Source organism: Pristis pectinata, chromosome 7 (genome assembly GCF_009764475.1).
Source record: "Pristis pectinata isolate sPriPec2 chromosome 7, sPriPec2.1.pri, whole genome shotgun sequence".
In the NCBI taxonomy this organism is placed as follows: Eukaryota; Metazoa; Chordata; class Chondrichthyes; order Rhinopristiformes; family Pristidae; genus Pristis; species Pristis pectinata.
In genome coordinates, this window is record NC_067411.1 from 38,663,200 (window position 1) to 38,681,365 (window position 18,166).

Here is an 18,166-nt window from a genome sequence, read left to right on the forward strand (position 1 = left end):
CTGAAGGTAGGTGGATGGGAGAGGGGGAGAAGATGTAATAAGCTGAGAGGTGACAGGTAGAAGAGACAAAGGGCTAAAGATGAAGGAATCCGGTAGGAGAGGGCAGTGGACCATGGAATAAAGGATGGAGGAGGAGAGGAGAGGAGAAGGGCAGGTCATCAAGGCGGTGGAAGGGAGCCACAGTAATAAGGGAAGACAAAGGAGTGGGTGGGGGGGGGGGTAGAAAGATAAGGGGAGGGGTTACTGGAAGTTAGAGAAATCGATATTGAGGCCATCAGGTTGGAGACTCCCAAGGCGGAATATGAGGTGTTGTTCCTCCAACCTGCGTCTGGCCTCAACATAGCAGTAGAGGAGGCCATGGATAGACATGTCAGTATGGGAGTGGGATGTTGAATTGAAGTGGGTGGCCACCGGGAGGTCCTGGCTGTTGTGGCGGACTCCTCCAACCTGCGTCTGGCAGGTCAAGAGTCCATCTTATCGTACAAGAAGTACATCCATTCATCTTATAACTGGGGGATAGAAGCTGTCCTTGAGCCTGCTGGTACATATTTTCAGGCTTTTGTACCTTCTGCCCAATGGGAGGGGGGAGAAGAGAGAATGTCCTGGGTGGGAGGGGTCTTTGATTATGTTGGCTGCTTTTCTGAGGCAGCGAGAAGTGTAGACAGAATCTATGGAGGGGGAGGCTGGTTTTCATGATGTAATTTACCTCTATAAGGTCAGCCCTCAGTCTTCTATGTTCCAGTGAGAATAAACCCAGCATATACGTGAAAATGATGGACCTAAGGCTTTGGGTCTGTTTCTTTCTCCGCGGATGCTGCCTGACCTGTTGAGTGTTGCCAGCATCTTTTGCTTCTCCTTTGGATTTCCAGCACCTGTAGTTTTGTTCTGACTTTCATTTCCGTTAAGGAACTGATATTCGACAGAACGTTTCCCTTGTGGAGTTTTCCATTTCATTTGAGATTTAGTTTAGAGAAACAATATCCTTGCTGGAGTCTCCATGGCGGGCGAAATTATGTGGAAAATGCACTCCCTGTGCATGTGCTTGCCTTAACACAACCAAGGTGCCCAAGAGCTCAAGAAATGCCAACTGCTGACGATGAAATTATTTTAATTACAGGCCGTCCTTGGGTAACAAATGAGTTCAGTTTTTACAGACGTCCTTAAGTCAATCTTGTTGATAAGTTAGTTAATATTCATCAATCACTCAATATAGTAACCACGCCTCCACAACTTTGTAATGAATGACATCAAAAGTACAGAAGGCAGATAAGAAAGAACAATTACTTAAGGTGGAGAGAGAAAGGAAACTAGTTCTGCTGTTTGTAGGAACAAATATATGCACATACATTGGACTTTTAATAATATTATGGAAATTCAGTCATAAGTCCATAAGTTGGGCGTTTGTAACCCTGGGACGGCCTGTAGTTAAAATAATTCTCCACTGGTATATAGAAGTCAGCTCGGAAAAGACTGTGGACCTTAAGACCAAGGTGTAGCGACTGCTACCGCGATGCAAAAGTAAGAGACTAGTCGATGAGTTGCAGAACAAAATTGATTTATTTTCCCGCCTTGCACAGGCCTTTTAAGAGGAATGGTTCCCGCCCACCGAAAACGGAAATGACGTATGCGCTACGTCATCAAACTTTTCCCACGTGCGGGTTCTCCCCGCCGCTCGGGGAAGACGAAGGCCCAGCGCCATCTTGAGCCTCGCCACTCCAACAACGCGCGACCCGACCGCTGAGCCGGTTCGCTTGTTCGGACGGCGAGTTGCTACAAAGGTTTACTTTAACTCACTGTTTGGCCTTTTAAGCATTGAAGAGAATCAGCTGACAACCAATTCTAATCTTTCAGTTAATGATCTTCAATTTACAGATGACTTATTAATTATAAAGTTCCTTGGTGGAGATGAAAAAAGGTAGTGGTTTTTGGGGAGTGATAATAATAGAGAGTGCCGTTGAGAGTCAGAATGGTGGGAATAGAATGTAGAACAGTACAGCAGAGGAACAGGCCCTTCAGCCCACAATGTCTGTACTAACCATGATGCCATTTTAAACTGATGCCATCTGCCTGCACATGGTCTATATACTTCCATTCCCTGCCTGTTCATATGCCTGTTAAATGCCTCTTAAACATTTCTATTGTTTCTGCTTCCACCACTTCCCCTGGCCCCTACCACTCTATGTGTAATAAAAAAACTTGCCTCATAAATCTCCTTTAAACTATCCCCCTCTCACCTTAAAGCTATGCCCACTAGTATTGGACATTGGTGTTTGAATGGAAGTGTTGGATCTTGCAGATATGTGCATTATGAGTGAAAGCAAAGCTAAGACTATGACATGAGATAAGAAGCCTGATAATGTGGTCAGAAGTCAGGCTTGTTTCTTATGCTGAATATCTTCTAAGCACTGAAGATGATATCCAGAAGGGAATACTTCCAACTGGCACGTTCCAAGGAGCAGGGGTACATGCTAAGTGATGCAGTGAAGCTCGATGCAGCGTCTGCCTAGGGTCCCACCACCAGTGGATACTGAGGGGCCAGGCCCTGTTTACCAGTCTCCAAAACACTTGCTTGAGGTGGAAGCTTGAGCGGCATTAGAGTCATAGAGTAACACAGCACGGAAACAGGCCTTTCGGCCCAACTCGTCCATACCGACCAAGATGCCCATCTAGTCTCATTCACCCGTGTTTGGCCCATATCAGTCTAAACCTTTCCTATCCATGTACGTGTCCAAATGTCTTTTCAATGTTGTTATTGTACCTGTATTGACTCTTTGTAAGCGAATGTATCGATTTGATGGTGCAATGAATGTAGAGAATGTAGAGAAATTCATATAATGAATGAAGTATATTTTTGGAAATAAACTTCCACACACTGGTTGTAATCAGTGTTCCACACACAAAAATGCCTTCGCAGAGCTCAATGACGGACGTCATTTGGGCAGACAATGTACACTGTGAGAGATGTGGGAAATTGGGTAGACTCCACACTATTGCCAGTTATTTTGCACGGTGTACAACTGGGATTGGTGTGCCGGCAGATTTGGAAGGTAATAGCGAAGAGCATGCGAATGAGACAAACATCTGTGACAAGACAAGGCACTCAAAACAGTGACCTAGGGTCAATGTGAGAGACATGATCATCCAATAGTTTGGAAGGTCAAAAGAGGTATGGCTGTGAGTTGATAGAATGTAAGGTAGAAAAGACAGGACCACCAAGGGAAAGGTAGCAAAAAGAATCAGTTAATGATGCTGGAAATTCAAATCTAACAAATGATAGAGAGATGAATTCAAGTGGATGCATAGAGTTGAGAGTAGTGGTGGTTCTGCGAGTAAGGCAGGCCCTGTGACGGTTAATGTGGCTGAAGTGCAATGTGAGTGGGGATGAGAATCAGGACCATAAGATCCTACAGTTAGTTGTACAGCACAGAAACAGGCCCTTCAGCCCAACTTGTCCCTGCCGACCGTGATACCTATGCTAGTCTCACTTGCCATCCTTAAGCCCATAGTCCCTCTATTCCTTTCTTATCCATGTACCTGCCCAAATGGCAAGCATGGTAGTGTAGCGGTCAGTGTAACGCTATTACAGTGCCAGCGACCCAAGTTAAATTCCAGCCCCTGTCTGTAAGGAGTTTGTACATTCTCCCCGTGTCTCCGTGGGTTTCCTCTGACATTCCAAAGATGTACAGGTTAGGAAGTTGAGGACATGCTTGGTGCCGGAAGTGTGGTGACACTTGCGGGCTGCCCCCCCCCCCAGAACACTCCACGCAAAAGATGCATTTCACTGTGTGTTTCAATGTACATGTGACTAATAAAGAAATCTTAATCTTAAATGTCTTTTAAACAGTGTAGTTGTATACTCCTCTGCCACTTCCTCTGGCCACATGTTCCATATACCCACCACCCTCTGTGTGAAAGACTGGCCCCTCAGATCTCTTTTAAATTTGTCCCCTCTCACTTGAAACCCATACCCTCTAGTTTCAGACTCCCCTACCCTGGAAAAATAACTATGATTATCTATCCTATCTGTGCCCCTCATAATTTCATAAATCTCTATAATGTCACCCCTCAGCCTCCTACGTTCCAGTGAGAATAAACCCAGCCTACCAATATCTCTTGATAAATAAAGCCATACTTTCCAGGCAACATCCTGGTGAAATAGTTTTGCACTCTTTCTAATGCCACCGCTTCTTTCCTGTAGTGTGGCGACCAGACTGTACAGAATACTCCAAGTGCAGCCTGACCAATATTTTGTACAGTTGCAACATGACATCCCAACTGTTATACTCAGTGCCTCTGCCTATGAAGGTAAGTATGTTGAATATCTTCTTCACCACCCTATTCACCTGTGTCACAATTCTCAGGGAGCTAAATTGGTAAATTGTTAAATTGATTTATTATTGTCACATGTACCAAAGTACAGTGAAAAACTTTGTTTTGCATGCCATCCATACAGATCATTTCATCACATCAGTGCATCAGGGAAAAAGCAATAACAGAATGCAGAATAAAGTGTTACAGTTACAGAGAAAGTGCAGTGCAGGTAGACAATAAGATGCAAGGCCATATCGAGGTAGATTGTGAGGTCAAGAGTCCATCTTATCATACAAGGGGACTGTTCAATAGTTTTACAACAGCGGGATAGAAGCTGTCCTTGAGCCTGGTGGTACATGCTTTTGGGCTTTTGTATCTTCTCCCTGATAGTGGTTTCTGGGATGGGTGGGGTCTTTGATTGTGTTTGCTGCTTTGTCGAGGCAGCGGGAAATGCAGACAGAGTCCATGGAGGGGAGGCTGGTTTCCGTGATGTGCTGGGCTGCATCCACAACTCTCTGCAGTTTCTTGCGGTCACGGGCAGAGCAGTTGTCATACCAATGATGTGTCTGGATAGGATGCTTTCTATGGTGCATCTATAAAAATTGGTGAGGGTCAAAGGGGACATGCCAAATTTCTTTAGCCTCTTGAGGAAGTAGAGGCACTGGTGAGCTTTCTTGGCCATGGCATCTACGTGGTTGGACCAGGACAGGCTATTGGTGATGTTCACTCCTGGGAACTTGAAGCTTTCAACCCTCTCGATCTCAGCACTGTTGATGTAGATAGGAGTGTGTGCACTGTCCCCCTTCCTGATGTCAATGATCAACTACTTTGTTTTGATGACGTTGAGGGAAAGGTTGTTGTCATGACACAATGCCACCAGGTTCTCTATCTCTTTCCTGTACTCTGACTCATCATCATTTGAGATATGACCTAATATGGTGGTATCATCTGCAAACTTGTCAAAGGAATTAGAGCAGAATCTGCCACGCAGTCGTGAGTATTTTGGGAGTAGAGTAGGGGGCTGATGACACAGCCTTGTGGGGCACCAGTGTTGAGGATAATCGTGCTGGAGGTGTTGCTGCCTATCCTTACTGATTGCAGTCTGTTGGTCAGGAAGTCCAGGATCCAGTTGCAAAGGGAAGTGTTGAGTCCCAGGTCTAGGATTTGGAGATGAATTTGCTTGAAATTATAGTATTGAAGGTGAAGCTATAGTCAATAAACAAAAGTCTAATGTAGAAGTCTTTACTGTCCAGATGCTCCAGAGATGAGTGTAGGGCCAGGGATATAGCGTATGAACTTGCACCCTAAGGTCCCTCTGTACATCGATATTCCTCAGGTCCCTGCCATTTACTGCAGAGTATTTGACATCCCAAAATGCATTACCTCGCACTTGTCTGGATCAAATTCCATCTGCCACCACTGCCCCCAACATTCCAACTGATCTGTGTCCCTCTGTATCCTTTTACGACCATCTTCAGTATCTACTTCCCCACCCATTTTTGTGTTATCAGCAAACTTATTAATCAGTCCACCTATATTCTCATGCAAGTCATGTATATACATGGCAAACAACAATGGTCCCAGCACCAACCCCTGCAGTACACCACTGGTTACAAACTTCCAGTCAGTAAAATACCCCTCGACCACTGCCTTCTGCCCCCTTTCGCCTAGGCAATTTTGGATCTGTTTGCCAACAGCCTTTGGATCCTCATCTCCCCTAACCTTCTGGACCAACCTACCACGTGGGATCTTGTTAAAAGCCCACGTCTACTGCCCTGCCTTCAACAATTTTCTTAGTTACCTCCTCAAAAAAAACTCAATCAGATTGTGAGACAGGATTTCCCCTGCACAAAAACATTTTGACTCCTCCTAATCAGCCCCTGCCTTTCTAAGTGAACATAAATCCTGTCCCTTAGAATTTTTTCCCGCGATTTCCCTACTACTAATGTAAGAGTCTCTGGCCTGTACTTTCCTGCTTTATCCCTACCGTCCTTTTTGAATAAGGGAACAACTTTAGCTTTCCTTCAGTGTTTTAGTACCTCACCTGTGACTAATGAAGATGTAAAGATCTCTGTTAGAGCCTCAGCAATCTCCTCCCTTGTTTCCTATTGCATCTCCTGATAGATCCTGTCAGACCCTGGGGATTTATCCACCTTAATGTGTGCCAAACACTTACTGACAGAGACATGTTCCAGATTATCAGCATACCCCTCACCTAACTGTCCATCCTCCACATCCTTCTCCATATCTATACCAATCCCAATTATCCACACTTGATTCATAGTCTTCCATGGCATGGTGATTCAAGTCCAGTATCTGCTGCAGAGGGAACTTGAACAGATGTTTTGTCAAGTAATGTTGATGTGGATGGTCAGATAGAAAAGTAAATTCTATCTCACTTGCTCAGTGAAACTGTTATTTTGGCCAATAAGTAAGACTGTAATATTAAGTTGTGGTAAGTTGACATAATTTCCGCTATTACAAAATTAATTTTTAAGGATGGCACCAAGGAAGTTAAGGCAGGGAGGGTGTATGTGAAGAGTGAAGGTGAGGGTAAGATTGACAAGGGAACGTGTCAAGGGAAATGTAGAGAGACAAGGAAATGGTATGCTTGGAGCTGGTTTACATTGACACAAAACATGTGTAATAAGAAGGAAAGCAGTAGTTAGGTAGGTGATAGGTGGGCGTGCTGGTATGACCTTACCATTATTGACTTTGACCTTCAGGAATATAGTAGCCATTAACAACAGCCTGGTATCGGCAAATTTAGTCCATGTCTGAATGTTGTTAATAATGAAGAATTATTTAAACCTGCAGAAGCTGCGGAGATCAAGAAAGTAATTGTCAACTTTGAGAAAGGTTGGTTAAAATTAGAAGGGATTAAGAATATTGATCCTTCATGTTCACTCAGATTTTTTCCTGTTTGGTTAAGATATGGTGGGGTTGCTAACAATGTTGAATTTAGTCATATCAAAATCAGATGATCCTTGTATACTTAACAACACTAATATGATTGGATCGATTTTATTAGAACCTTTATTAAAATTCTACCTAAAAGATAATCTGATGTAGTGATGTTAAACCTACAACAGAAGTTGCAGCAGCTGGCCGCAATGAAAATAATAAATAAAATGTTGGGAGTGGAAGAAGAAGCCAAATTTTCTACTGTGGTCTTTGTCAACTTGGCTAAGGATTTTGATTTTGTTGTGCATAATTTAATATGTAAGTCATTGACTCATCAGGGGATTAGTAAAGGTCTTATGGGTCTTATTGGTGACATTTTCTTGAACTCTGTGACCAAGGTCTGGCTGAGCTGACAATGGTGATTCCCATTAGGGTCTGTACAAAGCAGGATGATCCACTATCACCCACTTTATGTTACATTGTGATAGATAGCCTGCTTTGCACACTAAACAGTGAAGGCTGTGTTTTTTATTCTTCTGAAGGTACAGTTTGGGGCACATTATTAGCCTCTGCCAATGCTGTGGCCCTGGTAAGCAATTCATTCAAGGGCATGTTGAAGAATTTAAAACAAAATATTGGGGTCTTGTGTAAGAACAGGCTTGGATATTAACATCAATAAATCTGCCAGGTTTTATATGATATCCAAAAATAAAACTCCTGTTTTCAATAATGCAGAGAACTAGTAGATAAATAATAAAGATCTGGATTTTATAGAATCTGGCAAGACAGAGACATAGCTATGTGGACGTATTAACCCCTGGGTTGGCTGAATTATATTCAGGTGGTTTGAAAATGTGTTGGTAGTTTACACAAATGCAAAATAAAACTGACCCAGAGGCTAGAATTCTTAACAATTCCTGGTCTGGGTTATCTGTTGATTCTTAACTGATGCTTTATAAGACCACTTCTCAGTTTTCAATGATATTATCAAGAAGGCTGTTAAAAGTTTTTTTGTGTACATAATCTAGATGATATAATGATGTTTTACCTTCAAGAGTAAAGGATGGGGGGGGCGTGCTTTCCCATACAGTCCCTCCCTGGTTACGAATGTCCAACTTATGGACATCCTGGACATATGAGGACACACGAAATTCTGCAGATGCTGGAATCTGGAGAGCAGTCAACAGAACGTAGGTATTTGAGATCCTTGTTAGGGCCAGACTGGGAGGCCTCGAGCTGGAAGCCATGTGGCACAAGATGGCAGCGGAGGCAAGTGCCCAGGAAGGCCACATGGCTGTGGAAGCGAGTCTGGGTGAGCACGTGGTCAAAGAGCTGAGCAGTCAATGGAGCGGAGGTATCTGTACATATGAACAAGCATTTGAGAGACTGGCAGGATGGATGGGGATGGATTTACCGGCTGCTGCTGGGCTACAGGAATTGTCTGCTGGGTGGGAATGGGGCATTTCCATGTGCCTTCTCTCACTGCACTACCCCCACCCCCGAGCCACAACAACTGGGGGCTGAGTCGAGCCTAGCAGAGCTGGGAGCACTGCGCAGACTCTCTTGCTCACTCGCTGAATCAGTGAGGTCTCAGCAATGGAGCCTTGTTGAAACCCAGGGACTCCCTGTACTGGAAACATGAATAGGATTGTGGTCGTTAGGGAATGGAAAGCAGGATAACTGGCTCGATTGTTTACATGTGCTGGGATCATCTTGTGGAGTCATTTGGTAAAATGGTGACACAAGAGACTGCCGATACTGGAAATCTGGAGCAACACAAAGCGTTGGAGGAACTCAGCAGGTCAGGCAGCATCTGTGGAAGGAAATGGACAGTTGATGTTTCTGGTTGAGACTCTGCATCTGGACTGCAAACTTGGTTGACTTAAAAAACTTAGTTTAAAAAAATTCAGATGTTCATAATCTGAAATAAAAACAGAAAATGCTGGAAACACTCAGCTGGTTAACTCTGTTTCTCCTTCTACAAACGCTGCCTGACTTGAACATTTCTAGCACTTTCTGGTTTTTATTATAGTAAGTATAGGAATCTGAAATGCTTGAAGAGAATTAGGAATTTCAAACAATTTGAGAATAATGAGCTGGATTGTGGGGAAAAAAAAGCAAACTGCTGGAGGAACTCAGCGGGTCAGACAGTATCTTAGAGGGAAATTGACAGTTGAGGTTTTGGGTCGAGAATGACCCAAAATGTTGACTCCACAGAGGCTGCTCGACCCTCTGAGTTCCTCCAGTAGATCACAGATGCTGGAATCTGGAGCCACAAACAATCTCTTGTGTTTCCATGACCTGGATTGTTTTGGGGTATCTGTAGTGACAATTTGGGGAACTGGAGAAATGGAGAACATGATACCTCTTGTCTGATGCTCCACCAAAGTATTAGTATTGAATATTTTAAAAAAGATGCATGTTCTATTGATTGGATGAGATTGATCAAGCAATTCTGGTTTAGTAACAGAGTACCTTTGAAGGTGAATACATATCCAACTGCAGCTAGTTTCTTAGTGGAGAGGTGGTCAGGTATGGCTCACAGTTGACACCCTTGGATTTAAGAATACCAGGATGAAACGTCACAATTGCTGGCCTCCTTTGTGACGAGGTCTCGGTATGTGGTTGGAATTTGTTCATGGAACAGAGGACAGTAAAGTATGGATTCCAGATGTTAATTTAAACAAGGATGTGGTGGGTACCTGCAATTAGATTTGAAGATAATAATGGAAAGCTTGGAGCAGCATGGAAACAAAATCTTAAACCCGTAAAAGTGGCCCAATTTAATTAGGCTTTGAGATTTGTTGTTGGTACAAGATGAAAAATAGTATCCTGACAGTGACTCCTTAATGAAGTTTTTAAGAAGTGATCATTTTAAGGCTTTTGTGCTTCTATCTCCAGGATGCTTCCTGACTTCCTCTCTTTATGGCACTGTTGACATTCTGCAAGTTTTTATGGACTTCTGATATTTTCATGTGCTATTGGTTATTTTATATGGAGCTTTCCTTGTTATTAAATGTTGTAATCTGTTTTGTTTTAACTAATGAATAATATATTGTGGTTTCAATTTTGTATGTTTTTCTGTGGCAACACAGATTAAATAATGTGGTAATGCTCCCCATTAGTGAATTGTTGAAGTATGCTTCTTAGTGCTGGTTGATGCAATACTGTGGTTTTAAGATCTGCTGGATGGTATTTGCAAATACAGAAGAGCCGTGGTGAACCTTGAAGGGTGCAAATATGTTATATTTTATGAACAGCTGATTACCTCACCAGTTAATTATTGACAAGTGCAAATGAGTAAGATACCCACTGTCCTTACTGACTAACTAGTGAAACCACAGTCAAGGGAACAGGCTTGGCAGAATCAGTGGGGAAAGAAGATCCTGTTGAGTTTTGTTTTAGTCTGGCAGTGTGAAGAGATGCAAGAGATGTGGAGTACAGGTTGTCCCCAGGTTATAAACACCCAACTTATGGTCACCCCGACATATGACTGAGCTCCATAACATTATTTAATTCAAAAGTCCAACATACATTACTATGAACAGCAGAAATAGTTTCCTCTCTCTCTCTCCACTTGAGTAAATGTTCTTTTTTTATCTGTCTTATGTACCTCTGATGCCATTCATTACAATATTACGGAGGTATGGTTACCATATCAAATGATTTTTGTGTATTTTCTGACTTAGACATTTGACTTAAGGACGTCTGTAAAAACAGAAGCTATTCATTACCTGGGGATGGCCTGTGAGTAGGAAGCCTCCAGGCTGCTGGTGAAATAACGTTGCTCTGATTGCTTGTTTCATTTACCTAGTGAAAGAGGCTCTTGCTTCTGGTTGGAAGCACTCAGGCAGTTAAAGCTGGCTGCAAACGGTGGTTAAAGGTGTATTACATTTTTTAAAAATGTTATTTGTAAAAAAAAATAAACAGAGTACAAATCAATTGTCTCGCTTTACATTCACTGTGTCATCAACTCAAGACATTCTATTTACAATGCATCAATACCACTCGGTTTCCTCTTTAAATACACCCATAAAGTGTTTGTACTAAGAAATTGCACTGTGAAAACTGCAACCACACATACTAGTTAAAACAGTAAGAGCATAAAAGGTGCTTTGGTACAGTCTGTGTGGACGTGGTAAGCCAAACACCATGTTCTGTGCTGTATTACGTTATGACACTTCTTTCACTGGCTGCAGAGATCCCCAAAAAGTTGCAATGTGTGTTGAATTAATATTAATAAATGTTAAAAAATATAAAATATTGTATTACTATGAATGTAATATCATTACAATGATATATAATTTCAGAAGAAATTAGAAAGAAGCAGTAGAGTCCACCATAGATTTTAATCGTCACTACACAATCAAACACCACATCACAAACAATAATGTTTGATTCTTAAATTTAGAATCAGGGAGAGCACAAACGCAGTCCCCCCACTACCACAAAAGTCTGTCTGGAGTTGGCGCAATTCCCACTGACTCTGTCTTGCTTTCTGAACACATTTGAGGATGAAGAACCTCTTGATGTTCTCCTGGGTTGCTTCCCACCAGTGCACTAGGGAGTCAAGGAGGAACTTCAGGGTTCTCCAACCTGTGTAATCCCTCTTTAGTTCTTCAATGTTCTCCGGGGTCAGCAGCTTGACATTCAACTTCCACGTCCACCTGCAGGCACGGTAGTGTAAGGGCAGGCACGGTAGTGTAGCGGTTAGCATAACGCTATTACAGTGCCAGTGACCTGGGTTCAATTTTGGCTGCTGTCTGAAAGGAGTTTGTATGTTCTCCCCATGTATACATAGGTCCTCCGGGTGCTCCAGTTTCCTCCCATGTTCCAAAGATGTACAGGTTAGGAAGTTGTGGGCATGCTATATTGGCGCTGGAAGCGTGGTGACACTTGTGGGCTGCCCCCAGAACACTCTACAACAAAAGATGTATTTCACTGTGTGTTTCATTGTATAAATGACTAATAAAGATATCTCTAGGCGACAGGAGGCATGAAAGAGGTAGTGGTCAGAGAAGAACATTGGCGTAATGTCATGCATCTGACTGTGGACTGCCTTCGATATGAAGAGGAAGTCTATCTGGGTCAGTACTGAGTTGCCCATTCTGGTCTAAGTGTGTTGTGACTGTGCTCTACCTGCAGGGGTGCTGAAGGCATCACACAACTTTGCATCTTTAAACCATTTCCATCAGGGAGGATGGAGCTGCATTGTCCCTGCTATAGAAAGGACGGGATTGCATTGGAGAGGATATACAAGAGATTCACCTAGAAATTCTGGGATGGGGTATTTCAATTGTGAGGAGACACTGGATAGACACTGGGACACACAGAGATTGCGGATGCTGGAATATGGAGCTAAGACAATCTGCTGGAGAATCTCAATAGGTTGAGCAGCCTCTGTGCAGGCAAAGGGATGCTCGGTGTTTCAGGTTGAGGCCCTGCATCAGGACTCAAAATGTCAACCATCTCCTTATCTCCACAGATGCTGCTCACCTACTGAGTTCCTCCAGCAGTTTATTTTTTGCTGCAAAGGCTGGGCTTATTTTCCTTGGAGCAGAGGAGGCTGAGGGGAGACCTGACTGACTTGTACAAAATTATGAGAGATATTGATAGGGTAATTAATAGGAAACTTTTCCCCATAGCAGCAATTGTACTGAGATACAGTGAAAAGTTTCTGTTTGTAGACCGATCATTCCATACATAACTACATCAAGGTAATACAAAAGGAAAATAGTAACATAATGCAGAATATAGTGTTACAGTTACAGAGAAAGTGCAGGGTTATACAACATAGAACACTACAGCACAGTACAGGCCCTTCGGCCCACAATGTTGTGCTGACATTTTATCCTGCTCTAGGATCTATCTAACCCTTCCCTCCCACATTGCCCCCTATTTTTCTATCATTCGTGTGTCTATCTGAGAGCGTCTTAAATGTCCCTAATGTATCTGCCCCCACAACCTCTGCAGGCAGTGCGTTCCACACACCCATCACTCTCTGTGTAACCCTCCTGGTCTCTCCTTATAACTCAAGCCCTCCAGTCCAGTAACATCCTCGTGAATCTTTTCTGCCCCCTTTCCAGCTTAATACATCCTCCATATGGCTGGGCGACCAGAAGAGCACATAGTACTCCAAGTGCAGTCTCAATAATGTCTGTACGGTTGCAGCATGACGTCCCAACCCTGTACACAGTGCCCTGACCTGCGAAGGCAAACGAGTCAATCATCTTCTTCCACCTTTTAGCGTACCTGTACCCGTAGGTCTCTCTGTTCTCTTCAGGGCCCTACCATTTACTCTGCGAGTCCTGCCCTGGTTTTAAATTGCATGGCTTCCTGAAGATAGATGCCTTCTTCCACAGGCACAGGGACTCAGGAGGTGGGAGGGCTGGGTGAAAGATCTCTTATTTGCCCCTTGTGTAGCACATGCCATTTCTTTCCCTCCTTTCCACCACCATTTAACCTGGACCCCCAACTGTCCTGTTGGAGGGGGGGGGGGGGGACCACCGTCAGGATCTCCACCTTCACCCAGAGTGCCTTCCCACCCGCTCCACTGGGACCGCAGTGACCCAGCCACGCACTTCCCACCTTTCCCTCCCACCCTGGACCTTCAGCCCAGGCTCTCTGACCCTGGCACAGGACATTACCTCTTAGCCTCAGCCAGCTTCTCTGGCTTGTATCGCTCGGCCTCTGACGACTTCTTCACCTTGATCTCGAGCTCCTTCTCACGCCGGAGGATCTCCTGCTCCTGCAGCTGGATCTGCTGGGTGTGGTCAACCACTTGCACCTGCATCTTCTCCTCCTCGATCCGCTGCTTGGTCTTGGCCACCTGAAGCTGGTAGGCCAGGGCAGGTAGACAAATAAGGTGCAAGGGCCATGAAAAGGTAGACTAAGTGATCAAGAGTTCATCTTTATTGTATGAGGTGTTCAAGAGTCTTATAGCTGCAGGATAGAAGCTGTCCTTGAACCTAGGGGTACATGTTCTCAAGCTTTTGTCTTTTCTGCCCAATGGAAGAGGGGAGAAGAGAGAACAACCAGAGTAGGAGGAACCTTTGATTATGCTGGCTGCTTTCCTGAGGCAGCGGGAAGTGTGGACAGAGTCAATGGAGGGGAGGTTGATTTGCAAGATGGATTGGGCTGCATTCACAACTCTCTGCAATTTCTTGCGGTAGTAATCAAGTAGTACTTATTGACAGAGGGTCTTCGTTGGTCACAGACTGTCCTTATGAGAGAAGACTCCCTCATCTAACCAGTTTAAACTAATTTGCAGTACAACGAGAGAGCACAAGGACAGGTTCTTTGTTACTTGCTGTTCCTTGCTGCTACTTACTGTTACTGTGCTGTTACAAGCTGATACTGCTTGACCTATACTTTGAGGAACATCTAAATAAACAGCTGTGACTGTAAGATTTGCCCCTCACTCTTGAGACTAAGTGACTAATACTAGGAAAGACTAAGACACTAATACCAAGAACCATCTGGACAACATCATTTCCCAGATCCAACACTTGACATAGTTGACAGGATAGTTGAGAAGATTAAAGATGTGGGAGAATCCCAGATGAGACAGAAAGTTTCAGTGTGCACATTTAACAGGAGGTAAATTTTCTTACTTTCCTAGTCATCAGAGAAGCACCTAGTTCTTACTTCAATACACTATTGAAAGGAGGTTTAAGAGTGAAGTTAAAACCCGGGGATACTCTATTCTATCCTTTAAGTGAAATTAAATCATACTAGTTGGCTGTGCATAGCCTATTTATTAAAATCTGATGAAGTGTAACCTAGTCAGCTTTGCACGGGTCATTTGAATTTCAGTTGCACAATCTAGTGATAGGGGCTAACGGAGCTCCAGTAAGTGGGCAATTAATTGCTCTGTGTGTAGTAGTAGGAGAATTAATGCCATGGCCAAATTAGAGAAGAAACCTACTACAGAACAAGGGGGAACTGAACCTCCAGTTGTTATGTGTGAACAGATGACTGAAGGTTTGAGTTCTTATCTAAACAAAGTATTCCAACTGGATAAGATCAGTAAAGATTTCAAAATGAAATATTATCATCAATGCTGAGTCTAATGGAATTTGGCTGCTAAATGATATTAAGAGGGCATGGGGTAAGATCCAGAGAATGCTTGAGGGAAAGGAGAAAACTGGATGGACATTAGCAGTCTTATCACAACTAAGAAAGAAAGAACTTGTTCAGTAGCAAAGTCAAATGACAAAGACTGAAAAATTTAAAACAGATATGTGTGTTAACTGAACAAGTGAAAAAGGAAAAGGAGAATTGTGACAAATTACAAAGTCAGTATGCTAAAGGCTGTAAAAAATCTAAAGAGCAAACCTGTATGTTAACTTAACAAGTGAGAAAACAAACGGCTAAGTGTGATAGAGTCCAAATGAAGTGTATGAACCTCAGAAACCAACTGAAAAAGCGTGCTCAGAGGGGCGGTCCTATCACTGATCCTCCCTCTTGGGAGGCACCCCCTACATCAGACAATAATGCAAAGCAGCACCTCTATCCAAACTTAGAGGAACTGCAGAACAAACACGACACTGATACAACAGCGACCTCTAGTGATTCAAGTGATGATGACAATGATGAGGAAATAGGAGACACAAGATCTTCTGCAGATGCCAGAATCTGGAGCAATACACAACAAGTGCTGGAGGAACTCAGCAGGTCAGGCAGCATCTAAGGAGGGAAATAAACAGTCGACGTTTTGGGCCGAGACCCTTCATCAGGACTGAAAAGGAAGAGGGCAGAAGCCAGAATAAGAAGGTGGGGGGGGGGGGGGGGGACCCCAAACACAGTCAGGTGATAGGTGAGTCCAGGTGAGAGAGGGAAAGTAGAGGGTAGGGAAGGGGAGGGGGAAAGATGTAATAAACTGAGAGCTGATAGGTGGAAGAGGCAAAGAGTGGAAGGAGAAATAGGACTGGCAGCCCTTTTAAAGAGCAAGTCCGGGAAGTTGCGCAGGAATAACAGATGGATCCTATGTAAGAAGACAAGTGTTTTCTCACGCATCTGCTGAACCCGAGAAAATTGGCAGAAAAGTGGTTCCATCAGGCAGATGCAGCATGGATTCAGGAAGGCCAGATCAGTTTGACAAACTTACTGGAGTTCTTTGAGGATATATAAGCTCAGTGGATAGAGGGGAACAGGTGGATGTTGTATACTTGGATTTCCAGAAGGTGTTTGATAAGGTGCTACATAAAAGACTTATCCATAAGATAAGGATACATGGAGTTGGGGGGGTAATATATTAGCATGGATAGAGGACTGGTTGACCAATAGAAGGCAGAGGGTTGGGATAAATGCATGTTTCTCTGGTTGGCAAACAGTAGGTGAGTGGGGTGCTGCAGGGATTGATGCTGGGCCCACAATTGTCCACGATATACATTAACGATTTGGAAGAGGGGACTGAGTGTAGTGTATCTAAATTTGCTGATGACACTAAATTGAGTGGCAAAGCAAATTGTGTAGAGGATGTGGAGAGTCTGCAGAGAGATATAGATAGGTTAAGTGAGTGGGCAAGGGTCTGGCAGATGGAGTACAATGTTGGTAAATGCGAGGTCATCCACTTTGGAAGGAAAAATAGAAGATCAGATTATTATTTAAATGGTGAAAGATTGCAGCATGCTGTTGTGCAGAGGGACTTGGGAGTGCTTGTGCATGAATGGCAAAAGGTTGGTTTGCAGGTGCAACAGGTTATCAAGGCGGCAAATGGAATGTTGGCCTTCATTGCTAAAGGGATTGAATTTAAGAGCAGGGAGGTTATGCTGCAACTGTACAGGGTACAGGTGAGGCCGCACCTGGAGTATTGCATGCAGTTCTGGTCTCCTTACTTGGGGAAAGATGTACTGGCTTTGGAGGCTGTGCAGAGGAGGTTCACCAGGTTGATTCTGGAGATGAGGGGGTGAGCCTATGAGGAGAGATTGAGTCACCTGGGACTATACTCACTGGAATTCAGAAGAATGAGAGGGGATCTTATAGAAACATATAAAATTATGAAAGGGATAGATAAAATAAAGGCGGGAAGGTTGTTTCCACTAGTAGGCAAGACTAGAACCAGGGGACATAGCCTCAAGATTTGGGGGAATAGATTTAGGACGGAGATAAGGAGAAACTGCTTTTCCAAGAGTAGTGAATCTGTGGAATTCTCTGCCCAAGGAAGCAGTGGAGGCTACCTCATTGAATATATTTAAGACACAGTTAGATAGATTTTTGCATAGTAGGGGAATTAAGGGTTATTGGGAAAAGGCAGGAAGGTGGATCTGAGTCCACGGCCAGATCAGCCATGATCTTATTGAATGGCAGAAGCAGGCTCGACGGGCCAGATGGCCTACTCCTGCTCCTATTTCTTATGTTGTTATGAATCTGACAACTAAAGTCAAGAGAACATACTTGAATTCTCTATCACATACAAACATACAGGATATTTGAGAAATGCAAGCTCGATGCTCTAATGAAGAAAAGTGGTCCTAGGTGGAGAATGGTGGGAAATTGAACAGCGATGGAGCATGGATATGGCACTAGTCACAAGCTGGTAGCCCCAACCGCATTGCTTTCTTATCTGGCCCAACAAATACATTCCCTGGGATGTATTGGAGTGGAAAAGATGACCAGCAGATTCTCCCAGTGCCCAACAAATGTTGGAAAGATGCATGACACGTCAGAATTCGAACACTGGAGCAATGGAAAAGTTACCACAGTTAAGTGCTCTGGCCCCACCTGGACCATAGCATCTACAGGTGGATTACATTACACTACCAAAATGCCAAAGATACTCAGACCTACTGGTTAGTAGTAGACAAATTTTCAAAGTGGGTGGAGGCTATTCTAGCAAGGAAAGCCACTGCCACACATGCAGCAAAAACTCTGATCAAGGACTACATCCCTGGATGGGGATTGCCGTGTCACGTTGATTCTGACCAAGGGATACACTTCACTGGAAGTG